Source organism: Lactuca sativa, chromosome 6 (genome assembly GCF_002870075.4).
Source record: "Lactuca sativa cultivar Salinas chromosome 6, Lsat_Salinas_v11, whole genome shotgun sequence".
Taxonomy (NCBI): Eukaryota; Viridiplantae; Streptophyta; class Magnoliopsida; order Asterales; family Asteraceae; genus Lactuca; species Lactuca sativa.
The window spans coordinates 186,910,211-186,922,609 of record NC_056628.2 but is presented as its reverse complement, the minus strand read 5'-3'; the positions used below and the strand labels follow the sequence as shown (position 1 = coordinate 186,922,609).

General features: G+C 37.3%; 1 non-coding gene across 1 annotated transcript; it reads left to right on the top strand.

Annotated features, from left to right (window-relative positions):
* Positions 1–3,515: 3,515 nt before the first annotated feature.
* On the top strand, positions 3,516–3,622 carry LOC128126951 (small nucleolar RNA R71). The gene has a single exon (XR_008224932.1). It is a non-coding gene; the product is annotated as a small nucleolar RNA R71 (small nucleolar RNA).
* The last annotated feature ends 8,777 nt before the right edge of the window (positions 3,623–12,399 follow it).

Sequence of the window (12,399 nt, the reverse complement as noted above, 5' to 3'; positions counted from 1 at the left end):
CGGTGAAAGACACCGTGGAGAAAAACTCCAAACAAAGCTCTAAATAGACCGGCTCTTGTATACGGAAGACCCGGCTCCACCCGTCGCAGATCATTGTTTCGCCTTCATGTTGGAACTCCTTTAAAAGGTAAGGAGCTAATTCCTCCTCATATCGAACACTTTTCAGCCACTCCCAATCAATCATGTTTGGCACATAAACCTCCTTCTTCTTAATATCAGATAGCTTCTTCTTCCATTTCCTCATTGTTGAAGCGGACTCAATTTGCGGGAAGTTTAGCCATGGAAACTCCCCTTGGTCGCCACTTGAAGTTTGTCCCCTTCTGAACATGATTTCTGCAAAATAAATACACAAAACCCAGAAAACACATAATATAATTAAAAAAAATGTCTGCTGTCTGTAACTCGACTGGACTCGTCGAGTCCAGGCCCGACTCGGCGAGTCACACAACCTGCACGAGTCGGTTGACGGATCACTACAAATTGGACCATAAAACCTGTAAATTTTTTCAGGGGTTTTGTCTCAACACTTAGTATTGATGTATTAAGGCCAAAATAGACATTCAAAACAACTTAATTCATGAAAAATCAAAAGCCTACAAATTTAATACTTCTCAAAAACGGGTTTTTCATGCAATTACTACCATGGATGGCCTTATAATCATGCTCTTAACAGAAAATAGGAAGAAATTTGTTACCTTTTTGGATTGGGCTTGAGAAATTTGAAAGAACTTAAAGAAGAATGATGAATGCTTGAGAGAGAATGAAAATAGCGGCACCCGACGAGTGTGTTTTGTGAAAACTGATTCTTAGGGTTAAAACCCTACTTACCCAATGTAATAGTAATTTCGAAATATTTTTTTTTCTGTAAATAATACCGACTCGTCGAGTCGTGGTCAGACTCGGCGAGTCTGGTCGCGAAGTCAATTCTTTTCTGAAATCAATGTGGACTCGTCGAGTCGTGGTCAGACTCGGCGAGTCGCTTAAAAAAAATGCATAATTTTCAAAATTTTGTTATGTATTGTAAATCATTTCACCCCACACTTAGCTTATGCACACTCTCAAGCAGACATGCCCGATGATTTGGAAGATTAAGATTTAAAAAAAAAACGAAGGGAAAATAAATAAATAAAAAGAAAACTAAAATGTAAAAGAAAGCAAACTCTATATAACGGGTTGCCTCCCGCCAAGCGCTTCTTTTTGAGGAGTCATTAGCTAGACTCCTTCCCATCTACGTTTTGTCTTCTTCGAGCATCGGGAACGCACGCCTAACTTTTTGTGATTTGTACTTGGTCTTGTAAGCGTGGATTTTTTTCTTGTAAGCCCTTTTTAATGCATCCCTTCTTCTTTTCATTGCCTCATCTCCAGCTGCTTGGGCTTCCCTTTTTCTTTTTTTCTTCTTTACCCCCTTCTTTTTCACTGTCTCTTGAACCTCCTTCTCTTTAAATTTAATAACTTCACATTTCATAATGGTCCGTGCTCTAGGTTTAGTGGTGAATAGGTGATCAGCTTCCTCCCTTCTTTCCTTTATCTCTTCGTTCGTTCCAGTGCTTAACCCATCTTCAAGATGAACCGTATGAAGACATGCTACATCGGCGTATTGGACTCTCCTTTCCTTTCCTCTTTCTGCTGTTTGTTCTTCTAAAGAATCCTATATATTATTGAAATCCAAGGTATGTGAAGAACTAGTAACAAGCAGATCTAAGTCGGCCAAGTGTTTGCCCAAATCGACTGGACTCGTCGAGTCCATTAAAGTGACTCGGCGAGTCGTTACGAGTTCCATAAAATCTTGGGTTTTTTCTGAGTGGGCTCCTTCCAGTAGCTTTTCTAATTCATCCAAGTCCTTGTTAACATCTCCTTCTTCTTCAGAGTGTATCACAAACTTGCTTGGGTCTTCTTTCATCAAACGTGCAAGCTCTTGTTCTAATATCTCATCATCCAATTGGATCATTGAGACTTCATCAATCTTTTCCTCTTCTTGCTTGATTTCTGGAATAGCTTTAAACGTCACAGCCTCATCACCCACTCTCAATGTCAATGTAGACTCACTTATATCAATTAAAGCACACGCGGTGTTCAAGAAAGATCTCCCCAAAATAATTGGAATTTCGGGGTCTTCTTCCATATTAACAACCACGAAGTCTACTGGGAAAATAAACTTGTCAACTTTTATAAGGAGATCTTCACAAACGCCTTTTGGATGGATTGTTGTCTTGTCCGCCAAATGGATCTTCATATTCACCGGTTTTGGTTCTGGTAGATTCAACTTCTTATAGAATGACAAAGGCATCATATTGATGCTTGCCCCTGAGTCAGCTAATGCTCGTGTGAAGACTTTATTACCAAATTTGCACGGAAGCACAATATTTCCTGGATCACCCTTCTTTTTAGGCAGTTCACTCATCAAGACTTCTGCAACTTCAGCCAAATCCTTCCTAGCAGCAAAAGGGCCCTTAAGCAAGTTGAAGTATTTAGGTGTTTGAAGTATTGTTTCCACAAATGGCACATTAACTTGTAAAGTGTTAACATGATTCATGAAGGTTCTGTATGCTTCAACTTTTTCTGCAGGCATGGCTTTGGTTGGGTATGGCAGTGGAGGCTTATAAGGTTTCGAAGAACTGATGGGTTTCTCAATTTCGCATGGACTCGTCGAGTCCATAGGAGTGACTCGGCGAGTCGGGTCGGGTTTGGCTGGCTTCGATTCTTCTACCTTTTCTTCCTTCTTCTTGGAGATCCTTAGTGCTTCTGTAAATTTTTCTTCACTGATGGAGGTTATTATGCTCACGTTCTCCATTCTTGGATTGGGCTCGGTGTTGCTCGGAAGTTGACCCGGTCTTCTTTCATTCACTTGATGTGCAAGCTGTCCCAGCTGTTTCTCAATGTTGAGAATGGAAGCTTGCTGATTCCTCAACATGTTTCTGGTTTCTTGCATTGCTACATCGTGATCATTATGTCTTTTCTCAGACGCGGTTATGAACCTTGTGAGTATATCTTCTAAATTTGCCTTCTTTTCCGTCACCGACTCTTCCTTTCGATAGAATCCCCTCTCCCTCTGTTTGTATTTCTCCTCCTTAGCCTTTTTATATTCTTCGTATGAGAGCCATTCCTTCTTCGGTTTACTCCAGCCTTCATCGTATCTATCTCCACTGGAATAGAATACTTGAGCCTTTTTATTTCCATTCTCGTCTCGATCACAATCCTTGGTAAGATGGGGGCCGCCACAATTTTCGCATCCTACCCTAATAGCATGGATCGTTTGATCCATTTTCGTCATTCTTCGGTCTAGGCTATCGAGTTTAGCTATTACCGCCGCCATGCCATCGTTCACCGAGTTTACTGCTCCACGACTCACTTCATTCCTCGGATTGTGGTATTCTATAGAATGCTTAGAGAATTCTTCAATTAATTCCTTTATTTCCGGAGGTGGCTTTCGGGTGAGCAGGCCTTGTGAATCGAGTAGTTGCCTTGTGGTGACATTAACTCCATCATAAAAGATGGAGACCTCTTGTTGGCTATTAAGATCATGGTGTGGGCAATTTCTAAGTAGGCTCTTGTACCTTTCCCAAGCTTCATAAAGAGATTCTCCAGGTTGTTGCTCGAAGTTGGCAATGGCTTTCTTTAGCTTGGCTATCTTGGAAGGTGGGCAGAAATGGTCAATGAACTCTTCTTTCATCTTGGCCCATGTGGTGACCGATCCGGGAGGAAGTGATTTTAACCAATCTTTTGCAGCGCCTTTAAACGTGACAGGAAGCATTCGAAGAAGCTGGGTCTCGCGTGGAACATTAGGCACGTTGAAGTAATCGACCACATCATTTACTTCGTCCAAATGCTTGTAAGCGTCTTCATGATCCTTCCCGTAGAAAGGGATCTCTATGAGTTGGGCTAGAATATGGCCTTTTAGTTCAAAAGTGGCGGTTGCGGGAATTGCGGGTTGCACAAGTCCCGGCCCGGTGTCATCACGCATCCTTTTCTTCCACTCCCCCATGGGGACTTCATCGATGTTGGCCATAGTGATAGCTAACTCTTCTTCGGAATCGGTTTTGTGCTCAGAAATATGCTCTTCTTCTTCCTCGGTCTCGTACTCGATATCTTCGTGAATTGGTTCTTCAATTGTTAACGAGGCACTGGATGCTCCTGATTTGCTGCTTTTTTTCTTGCTGAAAACGGATTTCAAGTTCTTGAGTGGTGAGTTCTTTGAAGTTGCGGTTTCTCCTACGTCTTTTCCCTTGCTTCTCTTTAGTGCGGATTCCGGGTCTTCCAAAGGTGGTACTAGAGGTGTGTCCGATCCTCGGGTCATGAAACAGCTGAAAAAAAATGAATCAAAAGAAACGAAACGCGTAAAAGGAACAAAAACGGAATAAAAAAATAAAGACTAAAACAGCGATGGACTCGCCGAGTCGACACGAGTGCACTCGGCGAGTGCAAGGCAAAAACAGAAAAGAAAAATTTCTAGTAAAAAAAACGGAATTGTAATAAAACTAAGTCTACTTACTGGATTTGCTTTGTAAATAACTTTGTGTAAGATAAATCCCACACAAAGGATCGATTAAACTAGACTTTATTATTAATTTTAGAACCGTTCCCCGGCAACGGCGCCAAAAACTTGATGTGTGTAAAACCCACTAGTTTTAAACCTACTTTTAATTATCAAATAACACACAAAAGGCAGTGAACCTATGAATTGTGGTATAGCTAAATAAGCAGGGTATCGAACACAGGGAACGGCAAATTAAACTAAAAACTAATTTAATCTAAGTTAATTAAGAAGTAGGGGTTGTTCTCTAGTTTTACAAGACTAGAAACTTACTAATTATTACTAATTTAAAGCTAGAAAATAACGATTTAACTAGATTCAATAATTGGAAAGGAACTTCTGTTTAGTTCAACTTGGTTAATTCTATGGTTGATTTTCAAGGTAATAGTGCAATGGATTAATTCTTTCGTTGGTTACCGATTCAAGTGATTAGATTTGTGTTCACTACCCTAATCCTTAGCAAATAAACTAACTCAAACAGTGACCAATTGTCTAATTTAATTATATTTACTAGATTAATTATTCGGGTTAAGTTAGACTTGCAATAGTTAACTAATTTAGTCTTTTTAATTAACCTCTTGTTTGATAGTCATCTTATAAGCTTGCACATGAATTTACTCAATTTTCTTATTAATTCTAGTTTCATATTCATTAATCCTAGACATATGGTATAGTGGTCACATATCATATGAGGTTGATAATCAATAGATGTTCATGCTAATCAATTATCTTCCTATTAACAGAAAATTAATTATTATTCACACACAAGGTTCTTTAGCAAGCTAAAATAACAAAAATTCACCAACTTGGAATTAATCCTACCAATCAATCAAACCATATTGTCAACTTTGTATCCCCAAACAGAAGTCTAAAGGTTTTAGCTCATAATTAAAGTAAATAACAGCGAACAATCAAAGTCAAATTGCTTAGTCATGATGAATAAACAAAAGAATAAATGGAATGATGAAATTTTGCCTTAATTACTCTCCGGAATTGAATTCTAGCTTCCTTCGTCGTCTTCTAGGGTTTTTCAGGCTTCTCAATCGTAGCAAGATACTTCTGAATCGTCCCAGAACTCCCCCCTCTCGATCTGTGGAGTTATCTTTGAATAAGCGATCCGACTAGTCGAGTCAAGTGGTGACTCGTCGAGTCCCTCTCACATTCCCCGTATTGCGATAACTATCTGGACTTCCGAATCATTATCCTTCTGATTCCTCGACCAGACTCGTCGAGTAGCTATCTGACTCGATGACTAGAAGCTTTTTTTAGTGTTTTTCCTTCTTCATTCCACTCTCGAGCTCCTAACCGCTTCTCTTGCTTGCTTTTGCTTCCGAGCTTCATCTTTGGATTGAAAAACATAATTTAACACTTTTAAGCACCTTTTGTCCATAATATGCGATAATTTAGCTAATATATGAATAAAAACTATACTAAATACACACTAAATATGCACATATCAGTGTAATTTCTAGACTTTTGTCTAGAAATTCTCTGTAACTTTGATTACACTCTATATTATTGTAGTGTAATTTATATTTATATTCATAATCGTCATTATTAATCTATAAATAAGATTTGTCAGTGATTCCAAGTCATTATACTGACATCTACTTATGGGGGTAATTTCTAGACAAGATTTAGTGAGGTGTTTAAAGTGTGATTTTCAAATAGTATACTATGTATACCAAACAGAACCTACCTCTGATATAATCTTATATGGTTGCTCCTTACTTGATAGATCTTGATGTAGACATTGGGATAGTTGAGGAATATAGACTATTAAATAACCATTAGAAATAATAAATTAAGGCTTAGTGATAATGAAACCTAGGTCACATGAAAAGAAAAGCTAAGTGTTGAAGCGAAGCACTTTCCAAGTTTCCAGTCATCCACTTTATCAAGTGAGTGCATAGGTACTTTGAGCTTACACATAGATATAAAGTAGCTGGATGATTAAATGAATTATATGATTTTATGATTAAAGTATATGGATGATTAAATGATATATGTGTCTATTATCTGTATTACTTGATATCCGTGTTAAATGAATTATATGATTTTATGTGATTTAGTCATATACGTATTTTCATATATTTAAATAAATTATATGAGGTAGTGATGGGTGACGAATCGATGAGATGATGATGAGGACTTGACTTTTGATGAACCAATCGTCTAGCAGAGTATAGATGACGACCACACACTATTTTAGACAGTCCAATGAAAATGTTAGTAGTTTTGAAACCTGTAGATGCTAGTAAACTATATGTTCATTAATGTACTATATCCCCCCTATGGTTGCCTTATTGACACATATTGCTACAGGAATCCCCAAAGCAGTATTTTCTAACCGTTGATGATGATGATCCTTAGGACATGTCCCTTGATATCAATATTTTAGGATCAATATGTGAGAATAATGTGAATGGGTAATCGGGTAAATTATTTGATTTGAGTTTTATAATTAAAAGGACTTAATTATTGTGGGTTGAAAACCCTATGTGCTCACCAGACCCCAAGACTTACCCACTAAGTTTCCTTGTATTATAGGTAGCGGTATCAAGGCACTAGGATGATGAGTGATTTATGGAGTTGTAGGCATTAGTATAATAAGGTGTTGTAAGGCCTATTGATACTTGTTTATGCTTATGTATTTGTATTGATGATGACATCCCATGGTTTTATATAAATTAAATACTTTTCCTCGAAAATATTTTGGTAATAATATTATCATGTTTTAGGAACAAATTTCACAATAAAGTTGTATACTCTACAATAAATAAATCTGTCTTTTTTGGCCATGAAATTAGGGATGTCACAATTGGTATTAGAGAATTGGTTTAAGCGAACTAAGGATATTTGAAGATTTCTAGACTTAAACTTATAATGTTAAGCGATGATTGTTGGATGAGTGTATGCTATATTTTAGGTAGTATGTCTAAAATGACACATGCATTTGCTTATTTTAGGAATGATTCATAAATTGCTTTTATGTGCTAAATGATTTATGATAACGCATGCTAGAGCTATAAGATGCCTTAAGATGCTTTTGGTTACCTACCTAGGATGTTATTATTTGAATAAATCGATGATTTCTTTCAGATCTAGATTTAGAAAATTTGTGTGTTCAGGATTCTAAACATATAATTACGATATTAGAGCTGGAATACAATTTTTTAGAGTGACGAGGAAGTCTTATGCATCTAAAAATATCTAAAACCTTTCCTATCGTAAATTCTCATCTCAGTACACTGGACACCTTCTTTGGTGTGTAGATCGACATGGTGAGAACTCAAAGCATATTAGGAAACGGTAATCAGCAAAATGAGCCTCGTGCATTCGAGCATGCACCAAGGGAGAATCTAGCAAGATGTCTTAGGAAGACTTTCTGGTGCAACTAAAAATGCAGTACTGCTCTGAGTATGATCTTCTGGAGATTAATAATGAATTCCATAACTTGAAGAAGGGCAAAGTGAGCATCAACGAGTATGGTGCAGGTCAACCAGATAAAATGAAGCTTGCTCCTTATTTGGTTCCAACTGAACTTTCCATAGTCAACAAGTTTGCTAATGGATTGACATTGCACTTTAGTCCAATGGTCAAACAAGCAACCACTTTGAAGGGCTCCATCTAGGCAGCCAAGAACGTGGACACCCATTTAAGGGAAAATGGCATGGAGAGAGCATAGGTAGGAGAGAAGAAGAAGTTCGAGGGATCTTCAAGATCCAACCAAAAAAAAGAAGACTCTCAAAGTCTAGCTGCAAGAAGTTTGGAGGGAGAGGAGGTGAAGCAAAATGGTGTGAGAAGTATGAAAAGAAACACTGTAGAAAATATAGTGAGAAGGTGACCTGTTACAAGTGCAGAATGACGGGTCACTATGCCAACGAGTGTACATTCAACAAGAGAGTGTGCTACAGATGTAAAGAGGATGGGCATATTTAAAAGGAATTTTTGAAGAAATAGGAGGCCTCAATACCAAATGTGCCGCGAAAGCCAAAAGCGGGAGCATTGCAAATGAATCTGGAAGCAGCAAATGAGGAAGCAAATGTCGCTTCAGGTACTTTCCTAGTGAAGGATTTACCTGCTAATATTTCGTCTGATTATGGAGCCAACTAATCCTTTGTATCACATAAATTTGGTAGAAGACTAGCATTGGATGTAGATAAACTAGATAGTGCTCTAGTAGTAGAAGTTGCTAGTGGTAAGTTTGTGCCTATTAGCAAATGCATGAAAATATCGTCATTGACTTGAATGGGAATAAATTTCATGTAGAATTATTGCCCATTGTATTAGGAATGGATTGTCTTAGTGCGAGCAATGCTGATATACTATGTAGAAAGAAGATGGTGAGAGTAAACCCATCTGGAAGAGAATCATTTGTGGTGTACGAGGACAAACGCAAAGTGAATTCTGAAATAATCTCCATGATGAAAGCCAGAAAGTGTGTGTCCAAAGGATGTACATCATATTTGGCATTCGTAATCGATACAAAAAAGGAAAAGAAGGAGATACAAATGATACCATAGGGGTGTGTGTGCGCGTGTTAGTACATGAAAGTTACCCTTAGATAATTCGAGATGTGAAGCCATTATGAGATGGTAACGATTCCGAGATGACATAGCAATTACAAGAAAGTCTCTCATTTTGAGATGAAGCATTTAGGATTGAAGACTATGAGATGGAGAAGTGATTCCAAAATCACTTCTCAACCAAGATGAGATGATGATGACAGTTTGTTATCCGAGATGTGAAGACTCTAAGATCATTCCTCATTTCGAGATGGAATGTTGTTTCAAAGGTGAAGTGAAGATTAAGAGATCAAGACTCCGAGATGACTGTCACACCCCAAAGCCGAGAACGGCGGAAACGTTCTGGGGCGGAGGACGTCATGTAAAGTATCGCAACACAGTATAATAGCAAACAAGCAAACAACATCATCCATTGCATTAAATATATAATTTTAATACAAGCGTGTTCTGTACGGTTATAGACACCAAAAATGTAAACCAAAATAATAAGATGAGTCTTGAATGCGCTCCATCTTCTCAAAAGCTGGCCTTGGTACCTATCTACCGATGACCTGAGAATACAAGTTATTTTGAAAGAGTTTATCAGCATTAAATCTGGTGAGTTCATAAGTATTTTAGTGTCGGTGTTTGCATCAAAATGTTTGAACGCGATTTTGAAGTACGAGTTTGTAAACATTTGTAATAAAAGTATATGAATGTTTGTAAGTGTTTGTAAAAGTTTGAACCTCCTAGAAAATCCTATATTTTCTACTAAAAGTAGCCTTCTACCAAGGCATAACTGTTTTGTATGTTCGTTTATTGTAAAAGTGTGTAATTTTCCCAATTGTAACTATCATTATGAAAATATAGTTTGTACATGTAAAGGGTAAATTAATGTAGTACTGTAGTGTTGTATTATAGGAACTATTGCTGTACTAATTACCTTAAACCGGATTTATATCAAGGTATTATGTGATTTATTGTACCATACTATCGACTAGGAAACACGACAATGTAAGTCGTAAAAAGGTATGGCGTTTGGCACCCGCAGACCTGCAGGTCCGGCTGTAGCTAGCAGCAAGGTGTAGGATAGTCGATCCAGTAAAGATCTATACGCAAACTCACGCTCTCCCTCCAAGAGACTCTGGCTACAACTCAGGCCATGAAATTGAAGGCATGCTCCGATACAGTGGATCACATTTATGTATATGTAATGTTTTGTTACTCATTCTAGTATCGTCGTATATGTTCTCCTTCTAGTATAGTTGTATATGTTCTCATTCTTGTATAATCTATATGTTCTCATAGTAATGATTACTGACTCATGAATGAACTGACTCCTTGTATGATTCGTGGAACTGAAAGTAGTAAGTAGTATAGCCCTAAACTACACCTATTATAGTTTATTAGTAAATTTGATGAATGACTGAATGTACTAAGCTGAGATATAAATCTTTATGTCTTATACATATACATGGGTTTCTTAGGTAGTAAAGTGGGTTATCTCTCCTAAGTCCTTCAAACTTTATTTATATAACTATATATGTAGTAGAGATGGTTTCAACAATATATAAGTTTAAAACATGTAAAATAGTTTGATAACAGTTTAAAATCATTTGCTTGATAAAACAGTTTAAAGTATGAAAATCTATTTGCATGTTGGTTATTAATCACATGTGATTGATCTAATAACTAACATGGTTCAACTTGTATCCCCCCATAAAGCATTTAAAACATTAAAAGTATTTCAAAGGTTAGTTAAAGGGGTATGAACTCACTTACAGTGAGTGGATTGGATTGAAGTGTCGGATACGGTGCGAGGTGACAAATGGAGACTTGTACACACGCACGAGCCTAGTTATCATATAATAAACATATATATAACTAATTAGCCAAATTATAACTAATAAATTAAGTTGGGACACCCTAGAACATGAAAACACTTTGTTTCAAGTGTTAAAGATCACAAGGGTTGCATCCAAGTGTTTGTAGGGCAAAGCTAGAGTGTTTGGGGTTCAAGGGTAAACTCCTTTGGAGTTTACGGTTTTCATGACCATTACCCAAGGAGTTTATGGCACTAAACTCAAGGGTTTATGGTCGTAAACTCTACACTTTATGACCATAAGTTGTTTTGAGGTTTTACAAGTCCTTTGAAGCATTTCAACTTGGTGGTTAGGCCTTTGGAAGGGATTAAGGCATCAATACACTCCTTTGAGGAGTTTACGGCCCCAAGGTCATTTCCTTTTGGGTTTACTACCGTAAACCCATATGGAAAGTGGTATTGTCATGTTTTCAAGTCCTTAGCTCAACAAGGTAAAAGTCTAGGTTAGATTTTAGGCCTAAGGAAGGAATATGGTCCATTTATACCCATATTGGGGTGTTTACGGTTTTGGGAGATCCCCAAATCGTAAACACATATAAATGATGGACTTTGGTGTTTTTCATGGCTTAAACACATCAAGGAAGGATTTAAACATCAATCTAAGGCTAGAGAGAGACTTAGGCACACTTTGGTGCCCTTACTTGGTGTTTATGTCCCAAGAACATTCTTGGACCGTGAACACCTTTCTCTTTGTGTTCTAGGGACATTTTCTTGATGCAAACATGTATAACAAGCTTTATAAGACTCTAGCATAGAAGTACTTACTATATGGAAGCTTGAAATGAACTAAAAGTCCAAGAACACTTAGTGTGTGTTCTTGGTGTTTTTGGAAATCTAATCAAAACACAAAAATGGATGGATAAAAAGATGTACAATCACTAGATTAAGTGTTATACCAACTTGAAATGGCTAGAAACACTTACTAGTTTGAAGATCTTGAATAAAATCTTGGATGATACTTGAGAGTGTTTTAATGGTGTTCTTGAGGGTAAAAGTAAAAAGTGACAAGTTTGGGGAGTAAACTCGTGCTTAAGGCATGAGTTCACAGTTTTTGGGGGAGTTTACGGCCCAAACATAAAAGTTTGGCCGTGAACTTCTAAGGCACGAGGTATTTGCGGCTTTGAAATTTCAAGACCCGAGACGACACTTCCTTTCACCCGTTCATTTAAAGAAAATTTAATAAAATAATTAAACGAACTTTAAATTTGCTAAAATAATGAATAGTAGTGAAATTGACTTATAAATTGAGTTGATTGACTTTTAGGGTTTGACCAAAAGAAAATTTCGGGTTGTAGCAATGACCAATTTCGAGATTCCTTGGATTTGGAACTTAGTTAACTTTCCCTGACAAGAAGAAAGTTCTTTTGGCGGTATTCCGTTTTTAGTATAACGTTGATTAAGAGAAAATCCACTTTATCAAGATTTTGTTAGCGATGCAAGTTCTCTATATTCTATGTATTTTTTGTGTATTGAATCCT